We start from the raw sequence: 21,430 nt of genomic DNA, 5'->3' as shown, positions 1-21,430 counted from the left end.
TGAGTCTGGCTGTTCCTGTGCAGCCCATGGAAGTCCACAGAAAGCAGGGATCCACCTGAAGCTTGTGGAGGATCCACCACACCATAGCAGGTAGATGCCCAAAGGAGGTTGTGACCTCACGGAAGCTTGTTCTTGAGCAGGCTCCTGGCAGGACCTGTGGACCCATGCAGAGGGGAGTTCACAGAGGAGCAGGTTTGCTGGAAAGAATTCTGACCCTGTGGAAGGTCCCATGATGGAGTGGTTTGTGAAAAGTTGCAGCCAGTGGGAACCACTCACCCTGGGGAAATTCATGGAGAACTGTCTTCCATGGGAAGGACCCCACACTGGAGCAGGGGAAGAGAGTGAGGAGCCCTCCCCCAAGGAAGAAGGAGCAGCAATGGCAATGTGTGATGAACTGACTGCAACCCCCTTTTCCATCCCCCTGTGCCACGGGGGCAGACAAAGTAGACAAATTGAGAGCGAAGTTGAAGAAAACCCAAGAAGAAGGGAATAATAAGGGGAAGGTGTTTTAAGATTTAATTTTTGTTTCTCATTACCCTTCTCTGAATTAATTTCTAATAAATGAAACAAATTTCCTCATGACAGGTCTGTTTTGCCTGTGATGGTAATTGGTGAGAGACCTCTCTCTGTCCTTAACTTCATCCATGAGCCTTTCATTGTAATTTCTCTCTCCTGCCCAGCTGAGGAGGGGACTGACAGAACTGCTTTGGTGGGCACTTGATATCCAGTGATGATCAACCCACTATAGATATCTTGATGCAGTGTTTTTCATACGCTATACTCTGATTCTACTCAGTTTTGTAATGTGGAAGTGGTTATTAAAGCATTTATGCATTGTTAATTTAAATTTTTTGAAGACACTTGTTACTGCTTTTTAAAGCAATAGCTGTGTAGTTACAGAGATCATCCTATTTATCTCCGAAAAAAATATTTACTTTCTCAAAAACCATTGAAGTCACTGGATTGTTTTTATTTTTCTTAATGTCATTAATGTTTTGAATTCATGTTTCTTAATACTGTGAAATGAAAATGCTAACAATATCAGGACAATAAATATCTAATCCAGGTCAGAATAGGAGGTCTTTCACTTACTGTTTATACAATTAAATGTTCAACTGGACAAACCCTGAGTTATGTTTTGAGAAGATCCTTAGCAGTATCTGTCCTTAGCAGAGGGTTGTGGCCTCTGCAATTATGAAGCTGCATCTCATGGAAGACGATTTGTTTTCATTACTTTCAAGAGAATATCAGAGGTAAAACAAGGTCAGCCATAGATATGTAAGAGATTTGGTTGTCTTTTTATTGTTTCATATATGACTTTCTAGCTTATATTTCATTCTTTCCCTCATTTTCTTCTCTGTTCTCTTTTCTGGACCACTAAGACCCAAATATAGTACTCTATCTTTTGTCCAGAGAATCATAATCCTATAAATAAGGACATTCACAGGACTGAGGCATTAACTGAATTTTTGATGTTTTTATGGTTTGTTTGGCTTTTTTAAAGTTAATTTTTGAAAATTTTTCTACTACCTTTTTCAAGCAGAGTCTAAAGCAATTATTAGCTCACTATTTTGGTCACTGATTTGGGACAAATATCATCAATAATATTAAATACATGAATTATACTGACAGTAGTAGCAGCAACAACAGTAACAATAACTGCAAGGGAGTAAAACAAGAATATTAGCAGTAATAGCAGTAATACAAAATTAATACATATCTCATAGAGGTTGAAAGGTTTGCAACAGGAATAATGAAATCAGCAAAGAGTCTCTTCATTGCATGAAACAACCACACAATAACTTCCAAGCTGTGTAATTTTTATAGGTTCTCTCTTGTTCTGTCGTGAACATTTAAAATCTGCAATGTTGTACTATGTCCCTAATGAGCAAGACACTGATTTTAAAGGAATGGAAATGAAAGTCTCTGTCCATAAGAGCTAAAGTTCAAGAGGGAAATAAGAAAAATAAAACAACATCAATATTCAAAAATAGAACTAGAAAAAGTAATATGTGATGGCAAAAAACTTGCATTGTATAGTGGGATAGGTTCTCTGCATAAGCAGTTCATGATTTTGCTTTTTCATTCCTGTCAGGTCAATCATAATTTTTTACTTGTTCCATTTTCTTTGCAAAGTGTAGGTCTTACATTTATTATTGAGGCAGCAAATATCTCATTTGGAGGCTTCAGAGACTTTGAAAACATAACCTGAGTTTTCTAGCCTTACTCCTTTTCATTAAAATTGTTACTGTCACATTTGTTTCCAAAGCAGTTTATTATGAATTGCTACTCTGAACATTTCCAATTCCATCTCCTCTCAAGGACAACTGAAATCTGATTTTCATGAAGTGCTGCAGCAGATCATTTCAAGGTATTAGTCTCTACAATTCTGAAACAAAAAGAAATTTTCTGTATTCTTAACTTTTTAAATCTTTCCTTGCCATGAATCACAAAAAGCAACTGAAGGAAAAGTTGTATTGAATTTGAGTGCAAGGCACAGTTCAATTATTCCTGCAAGTGTGTTTTCCTGAAAGAGTGTTTCAATGAGTAACTGAAAAAGTGACGACACAAGGGATTGGAAATGACATCTACAATCTTCTCAGGCTCACAATTCCATCCCACTAGAGTTCAGTAGCAGCAAAAGTTGTTAATTACTACAGGTACTTTAATTTCAAGGAAGCAGATCTCTGAGTCTGCCCTTGAAGATAAATGGCCTCACCACATATAAATATTTCCCATTTTTAAGGGAATTGTTAGTAGAGGGAATGGAGTGGATCCATGTACACAGCATGGGACCCCACAGCTGTCTCAGCTCCCAGGTTCGGCTGCCTGAACCAGCCACATGAGGACTGAACATTCCAGGGACAGCTTGGGACCAGGCTGTTTTCTGGGTGTTGCTTTCTGCTTCACGGGTTGGGCAATGAGGACAGCAGTGCTTATGAAAGGTCCACTCTGCTTCCTTCTCCAGGTGCCTGAGGAAGCACACAGCAGCAGACACACGCAGAAAGATTTGAGCGAAGTCAGATTGTCAGAGTGAGGTGTGCCTTCCTACCGTCCTGGGAAGAAAGCTTCCCTTGCCAGGACACCAGCATGCTGAAGGCTCTTATTCAGTCATCCATTGCTTGGATAGAGATGAAACAATGGAAATAAATATAAGAGAACTTCATCACTCTGTCTATTAGACTGTGCTATCCCTAACCACCTTCCTGTGTTACTCCTGCATTTTGGACAGAGCTGTATTAGCACCAAACAAGGCAGCTTATTGGCCCTTCTTCACTAGAAGGGGTTTATAAAGAGAGTTGATCAATATTCATGGACTTGTTAAAAAAACCTTTTATTCCATTTAAAATGGCCTTTGTTTTCAGGGTCAACCTTTCTCTGAAGAAGGCTTTTAAGATTTATCTGTATGTGTTTTTTCAAGTTTTTGCTGAAAAAAGTAAAATAGAACACAGTGCTTTTCAGCAAGGCCTCAATGTCCTTTCCAAAGGAAGGCAGCTTTAGGGGAATAAACAGTAAAAAAAGAATAAATGGAAAATATTAATTTTAAATGTGTGAATTGTTTTTCCATAGTTTATTACTGAGCTTTGAAAAAATACAGTAGAACAGACATAGAGACATGAGACTTTTAGATTGTTTTTTATATATCATCTTTCTACTTCCCCTGTATATTTTTTTAGCTCTTCAAATGCTGGAAGAAATTTGTGCATGCACTTACTGGACAAGATATATATATATGAAATATATATAGCATGTTCAGTGCAAAATTTTGACAATTTGCTTATCTTCACAGTCACATTTCTTACAAAAATTCAGTTTGAAATTGTGGCCCTTGAGAAATTTATGGTTACTTTGTTGCATACTTCAACAAAGTCAAGGTTTGTATCTTCAATATCTTGGACAAAACATTTGTTTTCAGTGGAATTTCTGTCACTGGTTGACATTACATCCTCACTGTCCTGATGCCCATGGAGATTTTGGAAAGGTTTGTATGGGGTACTTGAATTTCAGATTAGATTGTTTACAGGCTGGAATTTCAAAACCTGAAGTTTTATTAGCTCCACCTTCGTCTCCCGGATTTTGAACAGGAAATTAAAATTATTTATTATTTTTAGAGGAACTACTTTTAGTAATGCATCCTACTCAAAAAAATTTTTGAAAGCCCATATTTTCTATTTAATCTTTTTCATAGTCTGTTGCTTTAATTCTGGAGGTTCCCCTATTACTTTCTGTAAAGATATGTGATTTTTCTGTAGCTTTACTGAGTGGTTTTGTGCGTGTCTTTCTAGTTTGACAGGACAATAAATATCTAATCCAGGCCAAAGACCACCTCAACAGGTCTTGAAGATAGGGGAAGCCTTTTGCTTCTTTAAAGATCCAGTGTAAATGATGAACGCGGTATTGGTCCCATTTTCAACAATTTTAGGAAACAACTTCAGAAAACAACTGATGTGGGAGATGTGATACATTATTAAACTTGCTTGAGAGGAAGGTCTATATGCTGTCAAACAACAGTAGGTTTCAGTCTCCTAGTCTTTGCCATCACTATTTTATGTGGTTTGTTATCTTGAAGTCAAAATACTGCCAGGAGCTCTATTCAATTTTATTATGATAAAGCCAATTACTACATGTTTTTATCTGAAGTTTGATTACAGCAATGTTGAGGATTGCATGACTTTTTACTTTTTTTTTTTTTTTTTTTTTAATTTTCTCTACCAAATCCCAGAAGCTGAAATATGGGGGTGTGTGTATGATCTTTCAGCACAGATTGCACAGCTGAGCTAGAGAAAGTCATGCTTCTGGGTTGAAAGAGTGTAAGATACACTCAGGCATCAAAATAAGAGAGACATGGGAGAGAAATAGGCAGGAATAGGGCCTTGAAGACAAGAAAAAGTATTTCAAGAGTGATTGTGGAAGGAAGTCAGAAGCCAGTGTGGGACTCACATAATGGAGTGATATCATGGGGAGAGGCCATGAGGGAAAAGCTTCTAGCTATAAAGTGTTAAGACTTAATGGAGGCAAAGATGAGAGAGTTAAGAAAGAATAAGCCTGCAGGTGGAGAAAGGACTCAGCGACTGACCAAAGATTAATAATAGGGGAAGTGAGATACAGCTGGACTTTGATTGTAATTGAGAAAAAGCATTGACAGTACTCCTTTTTCTTTTGTGTGCTCTTTTATGCTCTCTTCTCACTTACCCCAAGCAGAATTTTGTCTTAAAATGAGAGAGAGAGATTTCATGGGTGTGTGAACTTACATTGCTGATATTATTTGAAAAACACTCCAACATTAGAGTGGGGATTTTCAGTGAAAGGAGATGCACTAAATATTATAATTTTCTCAACAAAGTAATATAATTAAGTAGCAGACTGAAATAGGGAGCAGCCTGGACAGTACTTCCTACTAGGCAGCTTAGAAAACTCAGAATTTAAAGAGAAGGATGTAAGCCTCCCCAGTTTAAATCTATCTGTGTATCTCCCTGACTTAGGTGGGCAGATAAAGGGAGAGTACAAATTTATCAGCTAATCAACAGATTTTACGTGCTTCTCTTGCAGGTAATTTCACTTGCAAAGACATGTGCAGGCTCCTTTGTAAAGGCAGTGGCCAGATGCTTGCCAGACTCATTTATTTGCCTAAGTGTCAAGCCTTCAGCCAGGAAGCCATATGCAATTGCACACACTATTTCATATCTCCGGCAAGAGCATGGATTGAAATTTCCCAGTTTCCATTAATCATTATATAATTCACAAACTGTTCACCACAGACATCAATCGAATTTATATGTGCAGTGCAGTTTGCAAAGGGTAAATTCGGGTATCTTATTTGATTAGTCATGCTAAATGCAATATTATAGGATCTTTAATTTTTTCTTCTTTGTAGACAGTTTTCATCAGTACAAACTGAGCACTATGGCCATCAGAGCCTTAGTGAAAAGAGCATACTACTTTTTCTACTGGAAAAAGGGAAAAGTCATGACATAACAGCCTACTTCCTAAGGGATTGTCTAATCTTTATATTCTAACTTATCCTGTGCTGATAAATTTGGATACTGATATAAGCTTCACTAGTTCCAGGTAGCCAGCTTTGATTAAGGTTTCTCTGAGAAAGATTTCTTAAATTATTTCTATTTATATTATTGTTTCCATTTTCTGTTTATATTATAGATCATCCTGTGGTTTATTTAAAAAAAATATGGTATTAGTTAGTTTAATTCTTAAGCTAAATTTTAAATTCTAAACTTTGTTAGTCATTTTAATGTTCTTACCTCAGAGGAAAAGCTCAAAGAGATCTGCTTTGATGATATCTGGGTTTGAGTCTATTTCATATTGACCAACCAGCCGTGCATTTGGGAGTCTAGTCAAGAGGAGTTGTCAAGTCTTCAGAAAGACAAACTGGGTGTAGGACTTTATTAACCTTCTTGGTCGGTCAGATGTAAGAGATGCAAAATATTTAAATTTATTTATAATAGCATTTGTCTGATACTTCTGAAGAAGGAAAACTGGTAACCTTTCTCCCCCACTCAATTTACTGCTTTAATAAGTTTCTAGAAAGAGGTTCCCAGTGAGCAGAAACATGTAATTGTTAAAATTTCCTGAATCTTCAGAAAAGAACTTGGAAAGAAAGTTATTTGTAATATATTGAATCAACTTAGATTACACTTAATCACCGTAAGTGGCAACCACATCCTTACATCTTAAAAAGAATTTACTTGGATCACGTCAAAGTAACAATCCTAAGTGAAGATTGATCTGTGTAACTGTGATCCCTGTACTTTTCTCCTTGTTATGCTTTAATCCCATAAGCTATGACGATGCAAGAATCAGATCAGCTGCCTGGTTACATTTTACCTGGTTATACCTACTCATATGATCCTAATTTCTGCTTGACAGCAGGTAGCCTATAATTTTATCAAAGATGAGAACATTTAACAAGTAAAACCAGGAGATGCAGGCTAAGTTCTTAAAAATAGAATGACCTCTTTATTTCTCATCATACTTTTCTCGCCTTCTGTTTAAATAGTTTACTATCCTTCAAGTTAGAAAATTGAGTGGTCGACAGATGAATCATGCCTCTTGCAGATACTAGAAATATATACACTCGAGACATGAGGTTATTAAAATGTCTGCATGCTACTTATTCTTCTAAAAAAGAGTGAAAAAAATCTGCTCAAATACATTGGTGGTTTATGAAAGCCCAGATTAATTAATAAACTCTGATCATTTACTGTATATCCTAAATAGCAAAATGTAGGTTTAAATTTTTATATACTGCTTTTATTTCCTCAGTACAACACTAGTTCCCTCAATGTTCACTGGTAGACTGTCTTGGAGGTACTGAAAGATGATGGATATATACTCCAGAGAGTTTTGATTATTAAAACAGAGGAAAAGGGATGAGCCTAAAGCCATGAACATTGTTATTGCCTTTGTCTTCATGGGTCTTTGGATTCTACTTCTCTCAGTTGTACCTCTGCTGCTCCTCCTTTATGTCTTTGAAAGAGGCTGCCTTGTAACTTTTCATTTTCTCCTGATTTAAAATTTTTTCCCCCGTCTATGCTTTTCTGCTCCCTTTTGGTTTTGTTTTGTTTTGGGGTTTTTTTGGGTTTTGTTTTGTTTTGTTTTTGTTTTTTTTTTCTTTATCTCTGCTTGTTAACCTTTTGTACACCTTTAAGTTGGAAAAGCAAAACTTTGACATGGCATTCTCCTACACACCTACACTCATAGCTAAGGAAACAAAACAAAGAAATAATTATTTTCCTCTAGTTTGCTGCGATTTTGTGAACGCTGAAAGCAACACATAAATTAGGCCTAACTTGGCTTTGGTTTGTTGGGATTTTTCCCTTGCATTTTCTTCTTTATTCTTTAATGGGTTTCTCCACAGTTGCATTCAGACTCTGCGACTTCTGCTTAGGGAAAACTGATACAGAGGAGTTGATCTCCAGCTGAAGAAATTTTGAAAAGTTTTAGAGAATTTTGAGAAAAGCCAAAACAAGCAATCCTCTACAGATGAGGAAAAGGAACAGTTAAAGCCAATGGTGTCACTCCTATAAAATATTAATTACCTTTTTTTTAACCAGCTTCATTACTCTTTGAGGGATTTTTCAAATTTCTAGGCAGAACGGTGGCAGAACAGAAGAGTGGCAGAACAGAGGCTATATGTCTTAACTAAGTAAGATATTTTTAGGCTGTGAGTAGGTCTCTATGAAATGGATGAATTTCTCTTGCTGTGTAGCTATTTTACAGCCATTGTCTCCACCATATGGTGTCCCAAATAAAGCATTTCATATGTATCACCACTACTTAAGCATCATGTGAAAAGTTTAAAGGGATGCCTATGTACAGTTTGCAAATGCTACAAAAAGCCCAGAACCAGATGCAGCAGACGTACGAGGCTGTGGCTAGGGTAAAATCTTGAATCAGGCAAAAAAGTAACTTTATTCTTCCTACAGGACTATGATACAACAAAGAATTGATAATCATCAACAAGGAGATACTAGCTTGGTGAGAACAGAGAGCATTTAAATCTTACATGTTAAAGAAATGGCCATCTTCGTGTAACACCTTTGTAACTCTTTTTGTGTTCAGATAAGATCCTCATGGAAGAAATGCTGGAGCATATGGAAGACAAGAAAATGATCAGAGACAGCCAGCCTGGCTTAAGTAAGAGCAAGTCATGCTTTACCAGTCTGGTGACCTTCTGTGAGAGAGTGACTTCAGCAATTGACAAGGGAAGACAGAGTGATGTTAGCTATAGAGACTTCCGTAAGGATTTCAACACAGTCCTACACAACATATTTTATCTCTAAATTGGAGAGATATGGGTTTGAAAGGTGGACTATTCTGTGGATAAGGGGATGGATGGATGGATGGATGGATGGATGGATGGATGGATGGATGGATGGATGGATGAAACAAAAGAATTGTGGTCAATGGCTTTGTCCATGTGGAGATCGATGATGAGTAGTGTCCCTCATCAGGTGCACAAATCTACCAGGGCTCAGTCTTGGGGCTGATGCTTTTCAGTGTCTTCATCAACGACATAGACACCAGCATCAAGTGAACCCTCAGCAAATTTGCAGATGTCAGAAAACAGAGAGCTGTGAAGTTGGAAAAACAGGATGTGATGCCATTCAAGGAGAACTGGACTATCGTGAGAACTGGGCTCAGAGAAACCTCATGAAGTTCAATAAGTCCAAGAGCATGGTGCTGCACCTGGGTCACAGCAATTCTCATTGAAAAACAGTCCTGTGAAGAAGGACTCACGGTTTCTTAATGGACTTGGACTAGCAGTGTGTGCTTGCAGCCAAGAAGGAAAACTGCACGCTGGGCAGCATCAGAAGAGGGGGTTGCAGCGAGGCGTACACGGCCCAGAGGGTCAGTGTCCGGCTAGCTATGGGCAGGGGCCAACACCCGGCTGCAATTCTCTGCCAGCACCCCTCAGCGTCGTATGGCCTTGGGCGGTGATGGCTGCGGACAGGCTCTCACTGGTGAATAGGTGAGGAAGGAGCAGGACACTTCAGCAGGGGTTAATGTCGGTTTATTGGCGTTCAACACGCTCCAACAGAGGAGACACCAGCCGAGGGAGGGACCAGGAATAGAGGGTGAAACAAGATTATAAAGGGAGTGGGTGTACAAAGGAGGGGTTTACGCTGAACCAATGGGGAAGGGCGAAGGGATGACTTAACATAACTGACATAATGAGGAAGCCAATAAATACAAAGTAAAGGAGGGGCCCCGGGACCACAGCCAACCACAACCCCCAGAGAGGAGAAGGTTCTCAAAAGCTAGGAGGAGTGGGGGGTGATTGACTGAGCCCAGGGAGGAGGAAAAGTTTGCTTATTAGGAGGTAAGGGGAGGAGAAATTATATAACTTATGTAATTGACACAACTGAGGGCAGGGGTAACCATGGTGACATAGCTGTCGGTAGGGCTATGGCGGGAAAACTGGAGAGGGCAGAACCATTTTACATTGAACAGGGGGAAACAGAACATATAATGGGGGAGAAATACAAATAACTTAACCACACACTACAACAGGGGGTGACCACCAGGTTGAAAGAGGTGATTCTGTCTCTCTGCTCTGGTGAGAGTCTACCAGAGAGTATTATGTCCAGCTCTGGAGTTGTCAGCAAAATAAAGATGAAGATCTGTTATCTCTTGAGGGCCACCAAGTTGGTCAGAGGGGTGGAAGTTGACCACAGGGCTATGAAGACAGGCTACGGCAGGAGGGAATTGCTCAGCATGGAGAAGAGAAAACTCTAGAGTGATCTCATTGCAGCCTTCCAGTACTTAAAGGGACTGATAAAAAGGAGGGAGAGTAACTTTTTACACAGCAGATAGTGATAGGAAAAGCAGGAACAGTTTCAAATTAGAAGAGAGATTCTTTGCTCTGAAGGTGTTGAGGCACTGGAACAGACTGCCCAGAGATGTTGCACTTGTTTCAAACTTGGAAGTGTTCAAGGCCAGGTTGGATGGGCCCCTGAGCAACCTGATTCATTGGGTGGCTTCTCTGCCTATGGCTGGAACTAGATGATCTTCAAGGTCCATTCGAACCCAAATAATTCTGTGATTCTGTGTCCCTTTTTTGCTGAGCTCAGATTGCCACTTGCCCACTGCTGGGACCTCTGTGGTGTTCAGGGAAATCCTGTCAGGGAGATATTGCACTTTGCAGGTGCAATATGCTTCCTCTTATTTTCTTTCTGGGATTTTAGAGGGGTGAAGGGGAAAACGCACTCAACTTATACCAAAATAAGAACTCTACAGACTCCTTACCCTTTTATCCTTTGTGTAATTACAATCCAAACAAGACAGAGCTTAAAGGGAGGGAAACTTTATTTTTAGGGCATGAAGCCAGATATGGGCAAATTTACTCTGCTGCTAGCATAAGTGACAGATAAAATACACTTCCCAAATTTTTATGCGTGTCTTGTACAAAGAAAACAAAAGATAATTTAGCTGCTTCCCAGACTGCAGAGCTGTCCAATCTGCTGTTAAAAAACATAACTGTATCTAAAATCAATTAATATTTTTGTTTTCAGTGTGAAAAGTTATTTGTTCTGGATGTTAAGTGGTTGTCAACAATAACAAGTATTTTTGCAGTTCAGCCAGAAATCATGCATCTGCTCAAAAATGATGGCTGATGCAGCTATTGTGCTGCAGTCATGACAATGACTGAAATAAGGCCATGTGATTCTGAAAGGCAGGCAAAAGAAAAAATGTCCCAAAAAGCATAATTTCAGAACAAAACTACCTTAGTCAGGCAAGCCTATCCTTCAAAAATTCTGATCCTAGAATATATATTGATAATGGTTATTCGGATCCCTTAAGCTTCCAAAACTTCAGCTGGAAATGTATAAAAATAATAGTTATCAAAATCTCAGCTGCCTTTAGAATTCCTCTCAGTTGAAATCCTAATTACCCACCTGACTACACAACAACAGATGTTTTAGTCTCCATGAAGTTCCCTGGCCTCAGCTGGGATTTGCTGTGCTGCACATATTCGTGTCCTTAGGGCCATTCATACAGCTTTTCAGAGGACCATCTGAAAATGAAGCAAAGTCTTTTCCCTCCCTCCTACCCTCCAATTTCCTTCCGTATTGTTTCTTCTTTTCTTTCTTTTTCCTTTTTTTTCCTTCTTCACCCCTTTTTTTTTTCTTCTTTTCTTTTTTCTTTATGAATTTTTTACATTTTTTCTTATTTTTTATTTTTTCTTTTCATTTTTGATTTTTTTTCTTCTTTTTTTCCTTCTTTTTTTTTTCTTCTCCCTTCCCCTTCCCCGAAATCATAGTGTTTTCAGTACACAGAGGAAGTTGCTGTAACACCAAAGTGAGACTGATAGCCCAGAACAGATAATAGTTGGCACTTCTTCTACCTTATGCTCACAAAAGACACATACACACATACAGACACACAATATTAAAATGTGAACATTCAGCATTTTTAACAGATTACACTTCATTGACTTTTGGTTTTGATGTTGTTAGGATTATTTTGTTTGCTTTTCCCAGATGATATTTTTCTTTCAAAAGATATAGTGGATTTTAATTTATGAAATATTATTGGATTTTAATTTATGAAATATTATTGAAAAGTTATAACAATATGGTATTTTGGTACCTCTGCTCCCAATAGCTCTAACAATATTAGACAGTCAGCAAGATATGTGACTGGCTGCAATATAAATAGCTGAACATTTCTTGTGAAGAATTGAATGCATTGCATTGCTGGAATTGCATGAAAAAATTCTTTAGCAATATGGAAGAGGCTCTGGGACCTTGGATGTCAGTTCTGGGAGAGATGAATTTATAGGTAGAGCAATCTCTCTCCTCAAACTGACATCTGAGATCCCAGAGGTTTTCTCAGTAACACTGAGGATTTTCTTTTTTTCATGATTTTCTGAAATTATAATTCATGCTGTGTGTAAGATTCTGAAAAATTTCACACTCAGAGCAATAATGACAAACTTGGGCTTGAAAAATGACCACCCCTCTTTCAATATTACTGAAAACCTTTTGGATTTAGCAGTAATTCGCTTAAGAAAGCTGAAAGAGGCTCTTTGCAATGAAGGGCAAAGGAGACCAGAGTTCAAAATCAAATGGCTACATTTACTTTTTATCGAAACCTCTTCTATGTGTTCAGAATGGGTAAATGAGTCAGTCTTGAAAAATAAGCTGCGAAGTCTCCATACATCTAAATTAGACAGTAGATCATAATTTTTATGTCTCCTTTTCATTTCACTTATTACAGTAGCTCTCATATCATTATCTACAGTTCTCAAAGAAGTTGCCCAAGCCTACACATTTTTCTCAGACCATATTGTGAGTTTCCTGAATTCCCTTTCTTAAACACAATAGTGAGTCTGAGTCTATAGGAGTTTCATATTAGTTTGAATGAAGACTTTGCTTTGTCTCACCAATTTGGGATAACTTTACTATCTCAGCCCAACAAATGCTTTCACTTGAACAGAGAAGAATGTCCACATAACAATCCCTTCTCTTTCCTCCACATATAATAGTCTAATATGCAGGGACTTATATATTTGCTTTTGCAGAAGTGCATCCCTAAAGGAAGCTTACTATTAGCCAATTTCATTCTGGGGATCACATGTTAGAGGATCAAAAGATCACAGAATCACAGGAGGATTGGAAGGAACCCTCAAGGATCATCCATTCCAGCTCCTGGCCCTGCACAGCACTATTCCCAAGTGTCACACCATGTGCCTGAGAGCGTTGTCCAAATGCTTCTTGAGCTCTGTCAGGCTGGTGCTGTGACCACTTCCCCGGGGAGCTGTTCCACTGCCCAACCACCCTCTGGATGAAGAACCTTTTCCTGATATCCAACCTAAACCTCCACTACCACGACTTCAGGCCATTCTCCCACGTCCTGTCCCTGGGCACAACAGAGAAGAGATCAGTGTCTCCCCCTCCTTTTTCCCTCACAAAGAAGTTGTGTTCGAGCTGAGGCTGCCCCAGCTCAGAGCAGAGCAGGACAATCCCCTCCCTTTCTCCCTGGCCTTGCTGTGCCTGATGCCCCCAGGACAGGGTTGGCCCTCCTGGCTGCCAGGGCTCTGCTGACTCACGTTCAACTTGCCATGGACCAGGACCCCCAGGTCCCTTTCCATGGCCCTGCTCTCCAGCATCTCTTTCCCCAGTCTGTCTGTACATCCAGGGTTGCCCCATTCCAGATGCAGAATCCGGCACTTGCCCTTGTTGGACCTCATATGGGTAGGATTGCCCAGCCTCTGCTTTGTCCAGGTCTCTCTGCAGGGCCTCCCTGTCCTCAAGGGAGTCAACAGTTCTTCCCAGTTTTGTATCATCTTAGAACTTGCTTAGTATCCCTTCCAGTCCTGTGTCCAAGTCATTTATGAAGATGTTGAACAGCACAGGGCCAAGGATGGAACCCTGTGGAACCCCACTAGTGACAGGTCACTCTGATGTCACCCCATTCACTACAACCCTTTGTGGCCAACCTGTGAGCCACTTGCTCACACACTGCATGATGTGTTTATCCAGATGTGTTTGTCCAGCTGTGAGCTGGAGAGTTTGTCCAGCAGGATCCTGTGAGAGACGTCATCAAAAACATTACTGAAATCCAAAAACATCATATCAATTGTCTTCCCTTAATCAATCAGGCAAATTTCATTGTCATAAAAGGAAATTAGTTTTGATAAGCAGGACTTTTCTCTCTCTGTCTCATGAACCAATGACTCTGTTGTCTTTCAGGTGTTTTTCAACATCTTTCAGGATAATCTCCATAACCTTGCCAGGCACTGAAGTAAGAGACTGACAGGCCTGTAGTTTCCAGGATCCTCCTTCTTGCCCTTCTTGCCAATCAGGACACTATTTGCCAGCCTCCAATCAGCTGGGACCTCTCTGGTTTCCCAAGACTGCTGGGAAATAATCAAAAGAGATTTGTCAATTGAAAGGTAAAAGTTAATTTTAGTGGAAATTCTCAGAGTTTTCAAAGCCATCCAGCTAAGGATCTCAGCTTTTATAAAATTGTTAACTATTAAAAAGCACCGATGTTGTAATGTCCTTCGTCAAGTGCATAACTTTAACATCTTTCAGTATTATGGCAGAATAGTAAAAAAGGTGACTTCACAGATTCTATAGAGAGATAATCCTGAGTATGTTCAGTAATAATTGAACTAATTAGTAGAAAACTCTTAATATTGCATAAAACTCAATTAGTATAATAAACAGCAACACATAAACATCCCGCATTTTTCAGATTATTTTAAAAATATTATTTTGGCACTGATTTTGCATATATGAACTACTGGTTTTTTAAAAGTTGTTTGGTGGTGGAATAAATAAGTGGAATAAATAACAGAAAAATATCTGTCTGTCACTTGAAGGAAATAATTAGATAGCAAAAAGTTGGAAAAAATGATGTGGTGAGAAGAGGCCATCTTCCAGCTCAGTCATTTAATCAGACTGATTCCTTTCTTCTGGATTTTCCTACCAACCTGGAATGTTGTGTTTTTAATATGTAATATATTGTAAAGTAACATTAGTCAATGTTCATGCTGAATATCACATGTGGATATGTAACAATGTTCTATTAAAATACATTAAGATAATCTATTCAAAAACAGCACTCTGTGTATGTGCAAATGAATAAGTGAATCAATTATTTCAGATCAGCTGTCAAATAAATGGAAAGAATAATTTCATTTCATCATAAAACAGTGCTGGCAGAGTAAGCTAATGTGATATTTTTCTCAGGGAAATAACTAGAAGTTTACTTCAGGTACAGAGACATTTTTTAGGCTAAAAAGATTTTTTTTATTTTGTATTATTTTTAATCCTTTTTATGCTGTTCATGTTCTTATTTTGTATTTACTTCATTAAAAGCCAACTACTAAACAATAAAACACTCAAGTTTTCTCCACACATAAACTTCTTTTGTTGAAATTGTTGAAAGAACTTTGTATGATTTTGGAAATTACTTGAATCCTACCTTACACAAATCCCAACATGGATTTATTCCAGTGAAAAAATGCTAATAAATACTTCCCTTCTAACGGTTGAACACTGATTACATCTGTCCCTAGCAGAAGGATAGTCAGCAAAAATCCTCCTTTATATGTTGCTGAAGTATCACTCTAGGTTAAGTTCAAATGCTGAAGTCATCCCTCACCTAATGCTTTTGAAGTCACTTAAACCGTGATCAGGTTTTAGCCATGGTGGCTACAGAAGCAGTTGTGCTTTGATCTCACAGCTTTTCATTACTTGGAAGTTCACAGTGTTTAGTGTGCCTCTAGCATGGTACGAGAGAGAAAGTACCACTCTCTCATCCAGCACATTCAAAAAGTTTTGTCTCTCATACTGAGGCAGCTCTCTAAACTTCAGTGAGACAGGCACAACTGAAAAGAGAAACCAGACTGGGAATTACCCTGTTGGTCATACTTAGTTGCATAAATTTCTCTATGTCTGTAAAATGCATCACATAAAAATGTACCGCTTGCCCAGAAGTGATATATAGTGTCAGTTTAATGCAGTGCTTTGCACTTTGCATTCCTCCCTCCAATTCCTATTATAGGTGGTCATCACTAAACTTGGATTCAAGGTAACAAAGACTTTCCTGGCAGCGATGCCTTTTTCTAAGCAGACTCCATGAGTAATTGTGTGGGCAGCTCTCAAGTTGCCTGTGGGTCACTCATGATTGGATTGCTGATGAGAAATCTGAGCTACCTTCCCCCTTGCATGCATTTCCTTTTAATTCACTTTGATTCAGGGAATGTATATATATTTATTTTTTTATCTAGCTATGAATAAAAATAAGCCCCTGTAAATGCAGTTACTGCAACAGAAGCAGGCCTGTTCTAAGACACTACAGGAATATGTGTAAAACACTACAAATGTACAGGTTTCATGAAGCTTAAGGATATCTCCAGCTTTTGATATGTATCCTCACACTATTTTATCTGATGTATACAGCAGGGGCAAAATACACCCACTCTTTCCTTTGATTATATGAAGGCATACATTTATTTTAGACTAATAGTATTAAAATTATTTTCTATCTGAAAACATCTTGCATTATAATGTAAAACCTGTAATTTGGAAAGGTCACAATCCTATATTTGGAATCACTGAAATGTTAGTGGATAAAACTCATTTTTCATCCTCAAAGTTTTCATTTGTTGCTCTCAATAGTAATATTTACATTTCCATTCTGATGGGAAAAAAAGAAGAAATCCTTGTCTCTTTCAGTAAAACAGACAGAGATAGGAAGCCAGATAATTGCTGTGTGCTTTTACAGAACAAAGAGGGACAATAGCAAAATGTAATCTTTTGGAACTAAAACTGAATTTAGCTGTGAGAAATACTGATGTCAGGTGGAAGATACAGGATGATTTCTGCATTTGCTTTTGACACCGTCGGTTTTCTGAGCAGAACACAGGGCTGTTTGTACAAAGAAAAGGTCTCTGCCTGGAGCTCACAGGGGTTTTGAGTGAGCTTAGTAGCCACCAATGTGTAGTTCATAAATAGAAAACTGCTTTAAAAGAGTGTGCCAATGTCAACTCTGCTATCTGTGGTGTCTCATGGCACTGACAGGAATTCACAGCACCCATCTCAGTGTTCCGATGAACAGGAGTATGGAGTGTCTGAGGAAAGACATGTCAAGGCAGGGTAAGGATGGCAGAGTTTCTGAGTAATTATGAAGAAAATTAAAAGAAAACTATACATATTCACTTCTACTATAAAATTAATATTTACAAAGAAGGGAAGGCACAAATCGTAGCCTTGAATCAAATGCAACACCCTTGAGGTGAGCGACAGTTTTGGAGCGGAGTCCTGTGTGCAAGATTTCACCCCTAATTACATTCTGAAGCACCAGGGAATATAGAGGTCAGTGTTTCAGCTTTTTTTACTGATATTTAAGGTTGTTGGCAGCCCCTCTCAGGTGCACAGAGTTCTAGTGCTTCCACTTGTTCTGGAATAACAATTGGATTAAATCAGAAAGCAGCAGTAAAAGCATGATAAATTTAGGTGACTGCTCTGTAATAGCCACATCTGAGTGAGCTGCATACTTGCTATCTGTCTGTTGTGGGATTCTTCTATAGTGAGGTTGGTTTTGTATTTTTTCAGTACTTAAAAATGTAATATTTTATTCATAGGAAATCTGCAATCTGGCAATTGCTCAGGACAGGAACAACTATTGTTTTATGAGCCTTACAACTTTGCCCAACATATGTTTGAAAATCAAGAAGGAATAACATATGTCGAGGGATTCTGCATTGTAAAAAGTCTTATGAAAGGGAAAAGATTACAGTGACACAGAATGAGAAAGTCTATTAAAATGAAAGGAATCCCATGAATATTCAGTCAATAACTCTTGTCACTGCTGATGTGCACTAAGAGCTCCTGAGTACTGAGCAGTATGGGTTAGGTGTGGAAAGACAGATAGTACATATTTACACCCTTTAGATAGTTTGGCACAAAAAATACACATTGAAATTTAAGAGGCCGTTGTCAAGTACATAGCTCATTGGAATCCATGTTTGCTTTCAACTTGTGTTGCACAGGATGGACATAATATTATTACAGAACTCTGTTCAATACTCAATTTATTTTTTTTCAAGAAGTCTTTAATACTCATTTTCTACTTTAGCAGCTGTTGTCAATAAAGGGTGTCATTAAACATCAAATGTACATCTTGAGTGACAGATAAAAAGTCAAAAATGGATGGCAATGTCCTCTAAATGGAGTGAAGATTAACATTGTAGCAGGCCTAGTTATCTGTGTCTTAGCCCCTATGCTAAGCTTCTGCATTTCAAGATAAGCAGAATTTAATGGGAAGCCTTATATTCCTGTTTTAAAAATATATATATATCTATAACAAAGGGTTTAATTTACTTTCAATAGCATTGTTATATCTTGCCACGTCTGTAAAATTGTATGATACAGCTGTTATGCTGAATAAATTTTATCTGGCTTAGACAATTAAATTATTTTTAAAACATTGTTCTTCATACATAAGAACAGAATGTTAGCTATTTAATGAACCATGTGAGGATTCGAAATTTCTGCTTCTGTAACAATTATGCCTTGCAGTTGCCTGTCTGAAAGAAGGGGAAAAAATAGAGATGAGTAAAGGTTATGCCTTTGACTGAAATATTCCTAAGAGTAGATACTTCACCTTAACTGAGAAGGAAAGCAAAATAAAACAATCAGCTGAAGGCGAGATAAAACATATGTTAGACATGACTCTGAAAGTAATTTACAGACATTTACCTTTCATGACTTTTACTGACATCCTGGAGTACCAGGGAATGCAATTCTACAGTACACTCCAGCACAGAAATGTAAACACCAGTTTAGAAAGAGCACAAGTTAACAGTGTCAAATTATTCATCTTTTGAAAGGCATCTTTAGTAAATATTCTATAAACTTAAATCTTGGGATTAATATCTTCACCCTCACAAATACTATACCTGAAGGTGTTCCATCTTGTTTCAACATATAAGAGTCTGGTGGGGGCAGTAGGTCCACACACATACATGTTTTATATAATCCTTTCACCTGAAGCAACATGCAAGTGTATTTTACAATAAACATACTCATGATAAAATAGAGTCAAATAAGCACATAAGTGTAAATTTTAAATGCAATATTTTTTTTTCTTGGTGTTCAACCACTAAAACTGGGGATATCACTCAGTACATATTCTGAAATTTTCACAGTGAAGTTTTTTATGTATGGATTGTATCTAAAAATTTGATCTGCTGGAAAAAAACATTTGAAAAAGATTTGAATTGGGTCTGTTTTTTCTGTTAGCAATAGTCTAAAAATTTGAAGCAAAATAATCCCCTTTATTTTCTTGAGATGGTAGAATTTATTATGCAAACACAAGCACATATTAAATGCTACTTGATCTGAAGTGTACAAATAATATACAACACTATTCTGTTCCCCATCATTTTCACTAGCTTATGCTGAGTAAAATCTTTAATGTAAATTCCTAGAATTAAATAAAGTCGCGTGTTCTGTAACGCAAATTTGTCGAACATATAAAGTGACAATGAAAATAAGAACAAATGAAACCCCATGAACTCAGTAAAGAAAAAAACCCAGATAAATTATATGTCCATTTTTAATAATTTTGTATTTTCTGTAGACATTGAATAGTGGGGTTATCATGCTTAATTTATAATACCTGCCAGAATGTCAATACTGGGCAAGATGCTGGTACTGAAGAGAGGATGATTATAAATGTATGAAATTCAATGCTAAATGCAATACAAAAAATGATTGATTCTCAATTTGCCATCACCTGCTATGCTCTGCATAGCCCCTGGCTTTCTAAACCCATTTGGTAGAGCTGTGTTCCTTTTTACTCTAGTGCTGTGAAAAGAATTAACTGAGGAAACCTTTCCCTTCTGTCCCTAAAGCTGGTTTATTTGTTTGTTTGTTTCAGTTTCCAAGCAGTAGACCAGAGCATAATTGTTGGGCTTAAGAAGTAGTGGTGTCTATGCTGGGAGTATCTCCTTTTATGTCCCAGATGTTGGCAGGAAAGAGAAAGGGAATTTCAGCACCATCAGTGGAAATGTGTGAGGCAGCCTCCAACACAGGATGGAGGCGTTCAGCAAGAACTTCACCTCCCTTATGAGATCAGATAACCTGCAGAGAAAGAGGCAGCCAGAAAACACAGAACTCAGATTATACTTCTCTTACAAACAACACTTCTATTAGTACTACAATGCTGTCCAATATGAGATAGTTATTCTGATTCCAATAATGTGTGAGAGTTAGATGGTGTTGCTCACTGAATATATGCACGTTTTTGGATGCTCAACTAAAACATATACTTACAATGGACAGATAAGAAACACTTATGCATGTATGTTAGTATGTGTTTATTTAGAAAAATATTTTGTTTTACTCACTGGTTGCAAGAACATTTGCAAACCCATTGCAAAATCAATGCCTACAAGCTCTTGAACACCTGTAGATATTCCCTATAATATTTACCAATAGTTTCTCAAATACATTCTTGTCTGACTCACCTGTATGACAGGACATCACATGATGTCAACAATACCTCTGGTCTGAATCTGTGGAGTTGCAGATTTTGTATAGTCAAATCATCACACAAAACTCTAGCCAACTGTTGAAGGAGTCACCACTCAAACTGAGGCAATCAGGGTCCCGCACAGAGCCCACTGGGCAGAGAGTGCCTGAATCAGGAGTAAAACATGGATAAAAAAATTGTATTTACACACACAATTTCATATAAAAAGCTAAAGAGAGAAGCATATACCTGATTACACATATGTTTCTTCCACACAAAGAATCCTTCAGTATGAATTCTGGCTTGGAGCTAGTGTATAAGCCCAGTCATGTGCACGGTTATCTCTTCCTGTAGGTGAGCTGACAAAGAATGAAGCTACAACAGCTAAACAGGCTTGTTTGTGTTGTTGCTGCCCAATGCAGCACCAGCAGGTATACAGTGCTGATCGACTCCAGCCACAGAGAACAGAAAACCTCTCTCACTCTTCTCAGCTCTCACTGATGACCAAAATTCATGAAAGCAACTCACACATCTGCATAGGGAGCTGGTTGTTTAGAACCTAAGTAAAAAATGTGGAGGAAAAACAAAGGAGATTTGGACGTACTTTCACTCTGAATTTAAAATTCACACCCCAAAATAAAGCTGTCTCAGAAAACTTTCTTGCTTGAATTACCCTATTTACAATGCTTGAGTTCTATGCAGTTTTTCGTCAACTCAGATTTTTTACTCAGACTCCTGTGAATCCTCAAAGTATTCTGCAGAAAATTCAGAAGTATGCTATTTCAAGGGAAAATGAAACCTGTAAATCATGCATCTCTTTTCAAGACAATACAGAAGTAAGCTGAAAACAGAGTTTCACACATGATCTACAAATATGTAGCACAAATGTTAGTGAACTGATGGTTTTTGAAAGATG

The sequence above is a fragment of the Melospiza georgiana genome, chromosome 2 (genome assembly GCF_028018845.1).
Source record: "Melospiza georgiana isolate bMelGeo1 chromosome 2, bMelGeo1.pri, whole genome shotgun sequence".
NCBI lineage: Eukaryota > Metazoa > Chordata > Aves > Passeriformes > Passerellidae > Melospiza > Melospiza georgiana.
This window is presented reverse-complemented; position numbering follows the sequence as displayed.